Source organism: Arachis ipaensis, chromosome B8, assembly GCF_059453495.1.
Source record: "Arachis ipaensis isolate K30076 ecotype BB chromosome B8, ASM5945349v1, whole genome shotgun sequence".
Taxonomy (NCBI): domain Eukaryota; kingdom Viridiplantae; phylum Streptophyta; class Magnoliopsida; order Fabales; family Fabaceae; genus Arachis; species Arachis ipaensis.
This window is the reverse complement of record NC_142443.1, coordinates 103582769-103597702: the sequence shown is the minus strand read 5'-3', so window position 1 is coordinate 103597702 and position 14934 is coordinate 103582769. Positions and strand designations below refer to the sequence as shown.

The 14934-nt window shown below is 37.5% G+C and overlaps 1 non-coding gene across 1 annotated transcript; it reads left to right on the top strand.

The window, feature by feature from the left end:
* Window positions 1-13414: 13414 nt before the first annotated feature.
* LOC148549073 (small nucleolar RNA R71) lies at window positions 13415-13521 on the top strand. The gene has a single exon (XR_015897170.1). It is a non-coding gene; the product is annotated as a small nucleolar RNA R71 (small nucleolar RNA).
* Window positions 13522-14934: the final 1413 nt, after the last annotated feature.

Below are 14934 nucleotides of genomic sequence, written 5' to 3'. Positions count from 1 at the left end.
CCAATTGTAATTTTCTTTTCCTTTTTTTGTATTTTCTCAATTCTAGTAATAGGAGTAGTATAAATACCCCCTGGAAGTACTAAAGAGGGGGTTGGATTGGGTTGGCATTGCTAAGTTTAGATCTAGTTTTACTTTACACTTCATCTCTTCCATCTATTATACTTTTCTCTGAAGCTATGAGTAGCTAAATTCTCTCTCATTGAGAGAGGGAGCTCTGTTGTACTTGATGGATTAATGATAGTGAATTTCTTCTTCTCTTTATCTTCTCTTTGATTTGCTGGAAGGAATTTTGTTTTAATGTTAGTGCTCAATAATCTTGGGAAAGAGGTTGAATGCAAAATGGGTTTCATGGGAACCTTGGAAAAGGAAACATGAAACCATGCTAGAAATCCCTTCTCACACTTGAGTAGAATCTGGGTTTTGGTGATTGGATATGGTGACATATAATCCACCCTCTACTTAGATCTATGAGGATGTGTGGTATAATCAGGGACCAAGCATATTTCTCTTCATGAGCAATTAGACCAAGGAATTAGCTATTAATCAAGATCTGAGAGATTGAATCACCAAGTGATTGGGGTTCGATCAATCATGATTACCAAGAGGTCAATGAGTTGCATGATTGAAGATGAGATGAGCTGGATTTAATCCAAAGAGAACAACATCTTCTGATCTCAAAGAATTTCCCCTATTATCATCTTCCACATTCTTTATAGCTTTCTTTACATTCTGTTATTCCCCATTCCCATTTACAATCAAGTCATTTATGTTTTTGCACTTTACATTCTTGCCATTTACTTTTCTGTACTCTACTACTTCTCTTTACTTTTGAGTTATTTACATTTCTACTCATTTACAATTCTGCAATCACGATCTATATTGCTCAGCTTGACTAATTCACCCATTGATTAAAATTTCTCAAATCTACCAATCTCTGTGGATACAATCCCACTCCTAGTGGATTATTACTTGACGATATTTTTGGTGCGCTTGCCAAAAGAACGGATTCATTAATTTTTATATGGGGAGTGAATTCCGGCCATCATATACCATAAAAAATTCGTTCATCAATTACCTAGATCAAACATTTTTCTTTCATTTTTCTTTCTTTACTTATTGGAATTTTTTTCACTTTGACGAAAGGAATTCCAATTGTTTCTTCTCTTGGTGATCTTGTGTTTATGAAGGAAAATCAAGAAGAAAACCTCTTAAATTTGATTCAAAAATTGAACTCACTCTCTTCAGATTAAGAAAACAAGCAAGAAACAAGAGAGTTATAGAAGAAGTTAAATAGGGGTCAGCTATAAACATGGCAGACAATCACCACAATGATGTCAATGCCAATAATGCTGATCATGGCCATCAGGCCAGAAGAACTTTGGGATCATATACTACTCTTAGACTTGGAAATTGTGGAGTAGTATTGTGACTCCTAATGTGGATGCCAGTAATTTTGAACTCAAACCACAACCCATCACCTAAGTGCAACAAAATTATCAATTTGGAGGAAGCCCACAAGAGGATCCAAATCAACATATATCCAATTTCCTTTAAATTTGTGATAGAGTAAAGACTAACGATGTGCCATCTGAGGTTTATAGATTGCTCTTATTTCCATTCTCAGTTAGAGATCGGGCTAAGCAATGGCTTGAGACCCAACCCAAGAAAAGTATTACAACATGGGTAGGCTTAGTTAGCAAGTTCTTAACTAAGTTTTTCTCACCATAAAGGTTGATTAGGCTCAGGACTGATATTCAAACCTTCAAGCAACAAGAAGGAGAGTCTCTATATGAAGCATGTGAAATGTATAAAGAGATGCTGAGAAGATGCCTGGTGCAGCCCAAATGTCAGTTTGAAATTTTGTCAATAGAAAGAATTGCTTCATTGCAAGTACAGTTCTAAACTAACAAATGACCCACAATCTGAGTTTAATTTGTTTGTCACAAGTGCAAACTAATAAAAATACCATAGTGAGGTGTGCATATTATTGGTTATGTAGATAAACAGGCAGAAAATTAAATAACAAGAAAGTAAAGCCAACAACTAAAGAAATATAAAGGCTAAAAGACACTCCTGGCAAGGATTGAGAATCAAAGCTTCCTAATCAAGTCATTGACCACAAACATGGCGATTGCCTATAGTTAATCCCATTTTGTCATCTCCAACATGGGGAGAACATCAAATAGGCATAGTCACTTTTAATCCATAGGTCTTATTCGTAAATGGAAACAAGAACAGCTAACAACCCCAAATCACTAATAAATATTGGACATAAATGACTTTTGTGTCACTAACCATGATAGGGCAATTATAAGAGCAAACCCAATTAATCAACCTCGAATGATGGGATAGGTCAACTGGCCTTAATCAATCTCAATCCAGAGGTCTTACTCGTTAATGGAAATGAGATTAATTAAAATTTCTAAATGGTCAAACAATTCGGACATTAATGACATCAAGGGCACCTCAATTACTCAATTCCAAGCTAAGAGTGTAAAAATCTACCCTATAACCGATAGAAACATTTTCACAAACACTTGAAATACATAAAAGTAAAGCATCGTAGAATTGCAATAATAATAAAAATCTAAAGCTATTAAATGCAACATGACAATAACAACAATTAAAAGAAGCAACAATAATCATGAAAACATAAATTGCGTTAAAGAGAATCAAAATTAACAAGAGAGTTCATGAATATAAGAGCACAAAATAGAGGAAATTAACAAGTAAAACTAAGAGAACAAAGATGCAATAACAATAAATTGTAAAGAAAACCAAATTAAAACAATAATTGAAACCTAAATCTATGGAGAGAACTAAACTTAAAACCCTAATTTTAGAAAGAAGAGAGAGCTTCTCTCTCTAGAAATCTAACCTAAAACATGGCAAAAACCTATCCTAATTGCTCTCTCATTCTTTTCCTTGAGTTTGGGTTAAAATACTCAAGAAATGAGTTGGATTTGGGCTTGAGAAGGTCCAGAAATTGCTAGCCACGTGTTTTCTTGAGTGAACCACGTGCCGTCAATCATGTGTACGCATAATGCATGCGTATGTGAAACATGGCGAATTCCCAAAGCATGCATATGCTCAAGGCATGCATACGCATGACCATGAAATGCTCCAAACTTCATTTCTTCATGAATTCTCCACTTTTGCATGCTTTTTCTTCACTTATTCAATCCATCTTTACCTCGTAACCACTCAACAAATACATCAAGGTATCGAATGGAATTAAAGTAATTTAAATTTAGCATTTTAAGAACCTAAAAAGCATGTTTTTACTCTTAAGCGCAATTTAGGAAAAAATTACGAAACCATACTATTTCAATGAATAAGTGCAAGATAAGTTGATAAAATGCATTTATTTCAATACAAAATAAACCATAAAATTGTGGTTTATCAACCTCTCCACGTTTAAACAATAGCATGCCCTCAAGCTAAACATCAAGAAAGACAAGAAAGGGGTATCAACATTTATTCGATGCAAACTATCTATATGCATGCAACTACTCTAACTAATACTATCTATTTATATACATGTATTTACTTAGTCAAAGTAAATCAATTTTCAAGAATACATATATATAACATAAGCAATAGCAACCAAATCAAATTCACAATTGAATAGAGCCATGAAAAAAATATATATACAAACTTGCAAGATAAGAGATAATCATAGGTGGAGACATGGAAATTGAGCAATCGAACCCCTCACCGGATGTGTATATGCTCTAGTCGCTCAAGTGTGTAGGGTTAATTCACTCAATTATTCCCTAATCATGCTTTCTAAGGTTTGTTCTTCATCTAACAATCAACAATAATTTAATGCATACATACAATCATGCATTTAATTCAATTCAATTCACATCCATATGCGTTGTTCTTATTATATTCCCTTGGGACCTTTGTCCCCCTTTTTATTTTATTTTCTTTTTCTTTTTCTTTTATTTTCAAAGTAGAAAAATATACACAACTGTCAATGCATATGGTTTACACAATTGATGCATAAGTATATCCTCAATTTCCAAGATGTTCAATACAAATGCAAAACATACCTTCATCAACCAATGTTCCCTATTTTTCCCACGCTTAAACATTACACAATCTCACTAGCCTAAGCTAATTAAAGATCTAAATTAAAGAAATTTATTGGTTTTTCGCTTAATGTGCTAAATCAAGAACAAAAGGGAATTAGTAAGGCTCAAAGTAGGCTAACAAAGGAAGATAAAAGGGTAAGGCTATTTGGGATAAGTGAGCTAATATGAAAGAATGGTTTCAATCACATAAATGCATATATACACTAAATAATGAACATAAAGAGTGAAACAAACCAAAGGTTGCTGTCATAAAAAGAGAATAACACAAGAATAAAAATAGTGGTTAATATAATGTAACCACACATTGATGCTCAAAACACATATATATAATGTAATTGGATGAAAATCATAAAAAATCCTAAGTTCGTTTTCTAATTTAATTCAAACCAAATAATCATGTATATAGGAAATTCAACTAGGTTCAATTATGTGCATTGTCCAATCACCACTAATCAACTACAACTAAACCATGTATATACACTAGCCAACATAAAAGAAGATAAAAAGTATGTAAACTAAAATAGGGATCTAGATTATGTACAAGCAAAAAGTAGAAAGTGCAATAAACTAAAAAAGTGCAATAAACTAAAAAGTATTCAAAATGACAAAATATGTATAAAATATCTAAAAATCATAATAAAAACTAAAGCTAAAATGTTTGAAAGGAAATTGTCACCAAAATACATCGCCGACAGTCGGACGACCTACCCACACTTAAGATTTAGCACCGTCCTCGGTGCTCAGTGAATCATGCGGAGTGGAAAGAATCGTTATCGTTGCCACCGTCAGCTAGTGGGTCTCGCTCCTCCTCCTCGTTGTGCTCTGAAGGGGTGTCAGGCTCCTCTGGTGGGAAGTCAGTGCAGCCAGAGATCCTCTTCAAGTATTCATAACATCGCTTATTGTGACGTTCCATCTAATCAATCCGCAGGAAGAGTCACTGCACAAAACGGTAGATCGGTTGTGAGGCTAATGATGGTGCTGTTGGCACCGATGATACTGATAGGCTTGCTGTTGCTGATGATGAAGTAGCGGCCTCTATGGTAGTAGTCGTCCTGCGTCCTCGACGTCTGATGGATAACTGAAACCAGTTGCCGTGTGGAATAATCCTCTTGCTTCTAGTAACTGTTGGCTTCTCATCTGTATCCTCCCAAACTACCCCAGCTCTCAGACCTAATTGTGTAATGAGGCATGGGAATGCTAGATTACCAATGTGGTGTGTCCAAGCCATGTATTTTTTGATGAGCCTTGGAAGGTACAACTGCTCCCTTTCCAAGACACACTAAATAAGCACAGCCATGTATGAAGTGATTGTCTCTTGAGTACTAGGCATCACATAGTTGGTCAGAATCTGATGCCACATCATAGCCTCAATGGTGAGATATCTGATTGCTATGCGTTTTGGACTCAGCTTAAATGGCCTATTGATCCAAGGGCTGTCGGGGTGGACTGCTATAACTCGCAACACTGCATCCCAATAAAACTCCATCATCTGTATGGTCTCCTCTGCCTTTTGGAAATAATCCTTCTCAGAAATCTTAGGCAGGAAAAGGAGTGATTCACCCAAAAATTGTCTCTCAACAATTTCCTACCGGCAAGTGTACTGAATTGTTGTCAAGTAAAAACTCACAAAAGAGTGAGGTCGAATCCCACAGGGATTGGTTGGTTGATCAATGTTAATTGAAGAATTATACTAGTTGAGCGGAATCAAAATTTGGGTTAGGATTGCAGAAAGTAAAATTGGCGGGAAACCTAAATTGCAGGAAATTAAAGGAACAAAAATTAAATTGCAGGAAATTAAGAGCAGAAACTTAAATTGCAAGAAATTAAATGGTAATGGGGATTAAGCATGAAATGAAAGAGCAGAAAGTAAATAAAATGGGTAGATCAGAGATGGGGGTTCATTGGATTTCAGGAGATATTGAATTCTCCGGATCAAATCATTTTCATCTCTTCCTCAATCAATGAATTCATTGATATTGCTTGGAAATCTTAGATGATTGAATCCCAATGTCTTGGCTCACCAATCTCTCTAAGCATGAATAATTGCCCAATGTCTTGATTTAATTGCTCATGAAAAGAGTTGAAGTTCGGTCACTGACTATACCACACAAATTCATAGATCAAAGTATTGGTAGGATTACATGTCACTATATCCATCCAACCACCAATCTAATCCAATGTGAGAAAGCAATTCTAGCATGAATTCTTCATCCCTCTCTCAAGGATCCGAAGAATTCCAATTATGGATAGCTTCTCTCTCAAGACAACTATCCAATTGAATTAAGACCGAAAGCTTTTTGACAAAATCAAGAGAAAAGAAAGGAGAAGAAGTTGAAAACTACTATTGATCCATTAAATTACAATAGAGCTCCCTAACCCAATGAAAGGGGTTTAGTTGTTCATAGCTCTCAAAATGAAAATTCGAATTGAAAGACACATTCTAGAAAATGAACTGAAAGCAAAAATGCAGTAAAAAAATCCAAAATGAGAAGAAGGTCCCTTCTAACTTAAATTCTAAGCTATTTTTACACTCTCTTCCATTGATCTTCAATCTCTGAATTGGGCTTTTGGCCTTGATGTAATTGGGTTGAAAATGGCTCAAATTTGTTTCCCTTGCTGTTGAGAAGAGATCTATTTGATTTGCAGAGTTCTGGTGCTCAAGTTGGAGTCAACGTTTGATGGCCAACGTTGACACAAACGCCCTTCTTAAAAACCAGAAGGATTTGCTATTATTGGCGTTTGACTCAATGTTGGAGGGCCAACGTTCCACTCCCCACGCGTACGCATGCTTGGCGCGTTTGCGCCCATGGGGTAAAACTGCTCATCCATGCGTGCGCGTGCTGCATGCGTGTGCGTTGATGCAAAAATATCATTTTCTAGTTTTAAACCAAGGTAGAAGAGCATTGGCCAATCCACGCGTGCGCGTGCTGCACGTGTGCACGTGGATTCTCAAAAGCTAGCCCCACGCGTATGCGCCATTGACGTGTATGCGTCGTTGTGCGTTATCAAATTCAGATTTTGGAGTTCACCATCTCGCACGTTGGCCTTCAACGTTGGAGGTAGCGTTTGGGGTCCAACGTCTCCCATCCATGCGTATGCGTCACCTACGCGTGCGCGTGGATTACCCGAATTTCCAATCCACGCGTATGGGTACAGTGTGCGTGCGCGTCGCTACAGTTTTTCAGAACTTCCAGAAAGCTCATTTGTTCACAATGTTGGGGGTAATGTTGGATGTCCAATGTTCCCTCCAACGTGAGCATCAGCAATTATGCAGACAATTGCTCTGCCTCCCCTTCAACGTTTGAGGTAACGTTGGTGGTCCAACTTTGCCACCAACGTTGCTTCTTTTTCATCTTTTCCAGGCTCCTTCTTCAACCTTCCTTCATGCTTTCTTTCACCTATCATCAACCAATACATGCATCAAAGCCTTGCTAAAGTCATAAAAATTCTCATCATTCTTAGCATACAAGTAATTATAGCATAATTCTCATGAAATTGTATCAAATTAATCATGGTTGAATGAATCTAGGCATGCATGAATTTCTAACCCAATTGCTTACTTATAGCTCAAGAAAGTGCATAAAACCTATTAAAAACAAAGAAAAAGGCTAGTGAAACTAGCCTAAGATGCCCTGGCATCACAACACCAAACTTAAATCTTGCTTGTCCCTAAGTAAGTACTGAATTATTAAGAAGAAAGAATGAAACAGAGAGTGATATTCATATCAGCAAGTAATTATTATTAGTTCTTGGTGTTTTATGAAGAAGATGCAGTAACTCACTTCTTATTGATTTTTAGGCATAGACTGTCTCCTTTAAGCATCAATTAACACATTGCTATGACCTCTTATTATTCACTCATCCTTGGTGATTACTTTTCTTTATTTTCTTTTTCTGTAAAGCACTCCATAGAATCTAATCATTCAAGCAGATCCTAGTACAAAGACACTACAGGCATATGTCCTAAGGTCCAAGCTATTGGTGTCTAGCCTTATTCTTTTGCTTTCTTCTATTTTTGTTGCCACTTTTGGCTTTTCTTTTTCTTTCTTTCTATTTGTTTTTCTTTCATCTAAGGACTTTTATTAGCTAAGATTCATAGACAGCATGCTAATTTACACTAAAAGGAGAACAATCTATCCTTTTATTAATTATAAGTGAACTACTACTCAATCAAACATATATAACACCACCTACTGTTATTTCACTTCTTGCTAAAAAGGAACTATTCCACTTCTATTCAAACATTTCTTTTATTTAAATTGAAAAGACTCAGGGGACAAAACAGGCATTTAAACTAGTGAAAGTGAAAACACACACTCCTAGGCTAGCATACTTATTGCAAAATTAAACATAACGGAATGTAAAATGACTCAAACTAGAAGTGACTATCAAATCAAACAGACATGTTCTTTCTTTATTGAATAGCATAACCAAGGAGCAAGTCCACCTTTCATTTTTTATCCTGTTTGTCTTTCTTCTTCTTCTCGCTTGCTTGCTTAATAGTTTCTCCCTTGCCTTTTTCCTTTAGCTTTGTCCAGAATCCAACTTTCTTCATTGTCTCTTCCCCTCTATTTTCAAGGCGTATTGCTTTGTCTATTTCTATGTCACTCCTTTCCTTGAAATATTGATCATAAATTAGAAATGTTGGGTCCATACTATGTAGATGTTCCACAATGTAGTTGAGCTTGATTTGGCCATTTATGTTATAATCAGCTTGAACTCCATATCTTGCATCCTGAAGGGTTATAAAATCCTTGAAAGCTCTCATGTTATCAACCTGAAGTTGGACCAGCTGGTTGAAAGATCCTTGAAATTGTGAAGCTTGTTCTCTTTGCATGACTAGAGATCTTGACCCAAAATCTCTCTGCTGGCTCATCATTCTCAACTGAAGCTCCTCTTGTCTCTCTTGAGCTCTCATGTATTGTGAATGGAATTCTTCTTGTTTCTCTTGAACTCTCAGGTACTGTTCGGATAGTCTTTCAATTACTTCTTACATCCGGCCCATGTCCATGTTGGTTTGTGGTTAGAATTGTTGCTCTTCTTCTTGTTCTCCTTCTTGTTCTTCTTCTTCCCGTGGTTCTTCTCTCATTCACTTCCTTTGTGATCTTCGACTTGGTTGTGCCTCTGTGACATTCATCATTCTTTCGAGGGTCATAGGCAAGCCTGGATGCAGCCATGTTGGATTTGCATCCTCCAGTGGCACTCTGGCCTTCATGCATAACCTCATAATGGTGCTTGGGTAATGGAGCTAGGCTTTAGCAGAATTTTTCTCTGCAACCTTTTGAATGTCATTTGCAATGATCTCGTAAATTTTTATCTCTCCTCCCACCATTATACAATGTAGCATGACAGCCCTTTTCTTGTTAACTTCCGAGGTGTTCACTGTGCCCAGAATTGATCTCTTTATAAGCTCATACCAACCTTTTGCTTCAGGGATGAGATCTCCCCTTTTCAAGTACTTGTGCCCTCCTTGATTGTCCCTCTCCCAGTCAGTGTTCACCACACAAATATCACTAGATATTTCATCATAATCTGGGTTTCCATTCACTCTTTCATGGTACCCTGGCTCATCAAAATGTGCCGCCCGTAGTCCTAAGACCTCCATAATGGTCTTCGGACTAAAGTCTACTTCCACACCCCGTACATAACTCTTGTACGTTGGGGCTTCGGTCATATCTAGCCTTGCAGTGTTAGCATAGAACTCTCTTATGATGTTTGCATTGATCCTGGTGATTGGTGAGGTCAACTCTTTCCATTTCCTCTTTCTGATCTTGGCTCTCATTTCTAGGCATCCATCCTCAGGTAGCTGGAAAGGGATTTCTGGATATATCTTTTTGTCATTCATCCACCCAAGTTGCACTTGGTGGTACCATGATCTGAACTTCCATTGATCATAGTCCTTTTCTCCTTCTTCAACAATGGGTTCCTTTCCTCTCCTTCTTTTGAAACTTGAAGAAGATGCCATATCTTCCTTGATGGTTAGCCGAGTAGGGCTTCAAGGTTTATGAAGAGGGGGGTTGGTGTGGTGCACTCTCCGTGGAAAAGTGGGTTGAGGGTAAGGTAATAATATGGAAGCAAGTGAACAAAGATGCTTAGTAACACAAAGGACACGATTGTTGGGTGTTGGCTTTAGAAAACACAATAGCCGAATTTGTTTAGAGTACAAGAAGTATGAATATTTTGGTTCATATCCACAGACCAAGTGAAGCCATTTATAGTGAGCTTTAATGAAGAATGGATGGTTAGGATTCTTTGGGACAAGTGATGGATGAAGGGTGTGCATACAAGGTTGAATGAAGACAAAAGTTGCCTCTTCATTAAGCATATCTCTTCGGTTTTCCAAGGGCTTCTTCCAAGAATGTGCAGAATCCTATCCTTACGAAGCAACCTTCCAAGCCATGTGATCTACTTTTGTCTTCATGCTAGCTTTACCCTTCCTTGTCTTGTCCCTTTCATTAAATAGTTCTCTGCTCACCTAACCATCATAACAAGACAAAAGAAGTAAGTACTAACAAGTGGCGGCAAGAGAACAATTAATATTTAAAACTAAAAATTTGACTAGCATTCCTTATGCTTGTTTAACCAACCGTGACTCTTTTTGGTGCTACCATATATAGTCTTGGAGGACACCAAACTTAGTGTTTGGTTATATGGTTCAAAGTGTTACTTCCTCCAAGTATTATCATTGAGATATCAACGGAATTAGTGTCACTTTTGGTTAAACCATCATGAGAAACACTTTATTTTTCTATTTCTAAACATGAACTAAAGATTACATAAACATGGTTGCACTTTCATGACTTTCAAAACTCAAAAGACTTTGACTCTCATGCTTCGTTCTTGCAATATATAGAACACTAAACTAAATGTTTGGCTATATATTCCAAGAAACACGTGTCAAAATGGCAATATGATCATTGTTTTTGAAAGGTATCTTAGTGTGCCTGTAGGCACACCAAACTTAGAATTGGATCATATGCTTCACAATGTCATGGATAATTGTCAAAATTGTCTATACGAGCTTGAATTCATGTTAAAGCAACACTTATTATTCATACTGAAGTATTAAAAACAAGAAAACTAAATCATGGGCTGCCTCCCATGGAGCACTTCTTTAGCGTTATTAGCTTGACGGTTGGTCTTTGTCAGGGTGGATTATAGTGCCTTAGGTCTTCTCTCCTTATAGTGAAGCGGTCTCCACTTGATTCCTTGATGATCTCTACATGCTTTAGGGAGAGGACCTTTCTGATGGTGAACACTTGAGGTAACTAGGATGGAATGGTTGGAAGATGGGGTGGGGTTGGTGGATGGTGGGCTGATATCACCTTGTCTCCAGGGGAAAAACCCTCTGTAGGAATCTTCTTATTTCTCCATCCCCTTGGCAATTTCTTCACAACTCTTTTCTCTTCTTCCAGTGGTGCTCCAGTGATTATTATGTCAGGGGGTTCCTCATCAACTGCTCTTCCCAACTTTTATGGCTTCGGTTCTTTCTTGAGTTCCCTCGGTTGCTGTATCTCTTGAAATTCTTGCTTGTTCACCAAGGACTGTTTCAGGGGTTCAACTGCTGATTCACTATTGCTTTTCTTTATGCACATGTTACTGTGATCATCCTTCGGCTCTTTAAGTTCTGGTTCTGAATCAGATGTAGGTTTGAAAACATGGAAGGTGAGGTGTTCATCATGTATTCTAAGGATTAACTCTCCTTGTTCCACATCTATCAGGGCTCTAGCAGTGGCTAGAAATGGTCTCCTCAGAATAATGGATGAAGATAACTTTCCTTCATGTCCAGAACAACAAAGTCAGTGGGGATGAAGTAGTTTCCTACTTTCACCAATACATTTTCGACTACTCCTTCGGCTTGCTTCTGAGTTTTATCTGTCAATTGGATGATTACATCCGTGGATCTCATCTCATTGATTTGCAACTTCTTCATAAGAGATAGAGGCATCATATTTATGCTAGCTCCTAAATCACAAAATCCTCTGTCAATTTTTGTCTCTCCTATGGCACATGGAATATGAAAGCTCCCTGGATCTTTTTTCTTCATGAGTACGTCCTTCTTGATGAGGGCACTGCATTCCTTGTTCATTGTCATTGTTTGTCCTCCTTTTAAGGTTCCTTTCTTGGTCAGCAGCTCTTTCATGCACTTGATGTATGTGGGCATCTATTGAAGAATTTTGATGAAGGGAATGTTGACACTGAGAGATGCAAACATGTTTAAGAATATTGAATATGACCTTTCTTTTTCATCTCCCTTGAGTCTCTCAGGAAATGGTGCCTTTGGAACATATGGTTTCAGAATTTCCTTCCTTGTTGATTCTTTCCTTTGTACAGATCCAGTTCCTTGTTCCTTTTTCTCCAAGTTGCTTTGGGAGTTTCTTTGGCTGTGCTCTGTTGGTTTGCTTGTGTCTCCTTTCTGAACTTCTTCATTTGTAAGAGTAATTTCCTTACACTGTTCCCATTTCACCTTCTTCATTTCTCCTCTTGGATTTTTCTCTGTGTCACTTGGAAAACTATCAGTGGACTTCGGAGTCTGTTGTGAAAGATGTCCTACCTGAGATTCGAGATTCTTAAAAACCTCCCCTCGGCTTTTTATACTACCTCTCACTTCTTCCCTGAACTTTTCATATCTTCAGACTTTTTGCAAAGGTTTGCAAGCATAGCTTCCATTTTGGCCATTCTGTCTTCATCATGTGGTGGTGGTTAGTTAAAATTGGAGTGTTAAGAGTGGTTATTGTGGCTTTGGTATGGTGGCTGTGAATAAGTATTTTGTGTGGTCTGGTATGGTTTTTAGTTAGAGCTTTGGTGAGTGGAGTTGTTATACTGGTTTGGATTATGGGCTCTGTGATCTTGGCCTTGGTTTTGTTGGTTCCCCACCCAAAGCTTGGGTGGTTTCTCCAACCAAAGTTATAAGTTTTAGAGTATGGATCATTAGCTTGCCTAGATGAGTTTCCAAGATAATTAGCTTCCTCCCAGTTAACTTCTTCTTCTGTGTCCAAATCTCCTTGAGATGATGGTTGAGTGTGGATAGCTGCAGCCTGATTCTTCTCCATTTGCTTGGTTAATTCAGCCAGTTACTTGGTGATCATCTTATTCTGGGCCAGGATTGCATTCATATGATTTAATTCCATGACTCCCCTATTGTTGCTCCTATCTGAGGCATAAAAATACTCATTGTCAGCCACTGTCTCTATAACATCAATGGCTTCTTCAATGGTCTTCTTGTTTAGGGAACCTCCAGATGAGTGGTATACAACCTTTTTTGATTCATGACTCAGCCCTTCATAAAAGATATGAATTTGCATCCACTCATTAAACATATCAGGGGGCATTTCCTTGTCAAATCTTTGAATCTCTCCCAGGCTTCATAAAGAGTCTCACCATCCTGTTGTCTGAATGTCTGCACATCAGTTCTTAGCCTGTTTACTTTTTGTAGAGGGTAGAACCTTGTAAGAATCTATTCATTACATCTTCCCAGGTTGTCAAGCTTTCTTTAGGGAATGATTCTAGCCATTTTGATGTTTTGTCCCTCAAAGAAAATGGAAAAAATAGCAATCTATAGGTGTCAGGATGAACACCATTAGATTTAACTGTGTCATATATCCTTCGAAATTTAGTGAGATGCTCATTAGGATCCTCTTGGACATTCCCTCCAAAAGAATAGTTGTTCTGGATAAGAATTATGAGCTGAGGCTTCAATTCGAAATTATTAGCATGGATAGTTGGCTTTTGAATGCTGCTACCACAGTTTCCTGGGTTTGGATTGATGTATGAACCCAGAACTCTCCTCTCTTGTCCAGTAGGGTTGGCTGCACCTCTTCTGGCATGATTGTTCACCTCTCCTTCATGAATGTTTTCCATATCATCCTCCATGGTTATATCCAAGTCTTCCTCCTCTTCTTTAGCACCAACAGCCCTCTTTCTTCTTGCTTCCCTCCTTAATCTCAGGAAGGTTCTTTCCAGTTCACTATCAAATGAGGTTGAAACCTCTCTTCTACGTGTCATACATGTAGCATAACAAGCAATAACCAGCAAGAATTCAAAATTAATGAAAAAGGGTGGTTAGAGCAATTGAGGCAATTAATCAAACAGTTAATGAGTTAGTGAGTTAATTTTGCTGGAAAGTAAAGAAGTAAGAGAAATTAAAGAGAAATAACTAAAAGAAAATTGCAGAGAACAAAAATGAACAACTGAAAGTAAAATTTAATAAATCAAACGAAAACAAAAATGCTCAATCTAGTTATTCTCCAATTTAGTAATTGTCAATACAAAACCAATCCCCGCCAACGGCGCCATAAACTTGATTCACCCGAAAACTATCTCTCAACAATTTCCTACCGGTAAGTGTATCAGATTGTCGTCAAGTAAAAACTCACAAAAGAGTGAGGTCGAATCCCACAGGGATTGGTTGGTTGATCAATGTTAACTGAAGAATTATACTAGTTGAGCAGAATCAAAATTTGGGTTGGGATTGCAGAAAGTAAAATTGGCGGGAAACCTAAATTGCAGGAAATTAAGAGCAGAAACTTAAATTGCAAGAAATTAAATGGGAATGGGGATTAAGCATGAAATGAAAGAGCAGAAAGTAAATAGAATGGGTAGATCCGAGATGGGTGTCCATTGGATTTCAGGAGATACTGAATTCTCCGGATCAAATCATTTTCATCTCTTCCTCAATCAATGCATTCATTGACATTGCCTAGCAATCTTAGATGATTGAATCCCAATGTTTTGGCTCACCAATCTTTTTAAGCATGAACAATTGCCCAATGTCTTGATTTAATTGCTCAAGGGAAGAGTTGAAGTTCGGTCACTGACTATACCACACAAATTC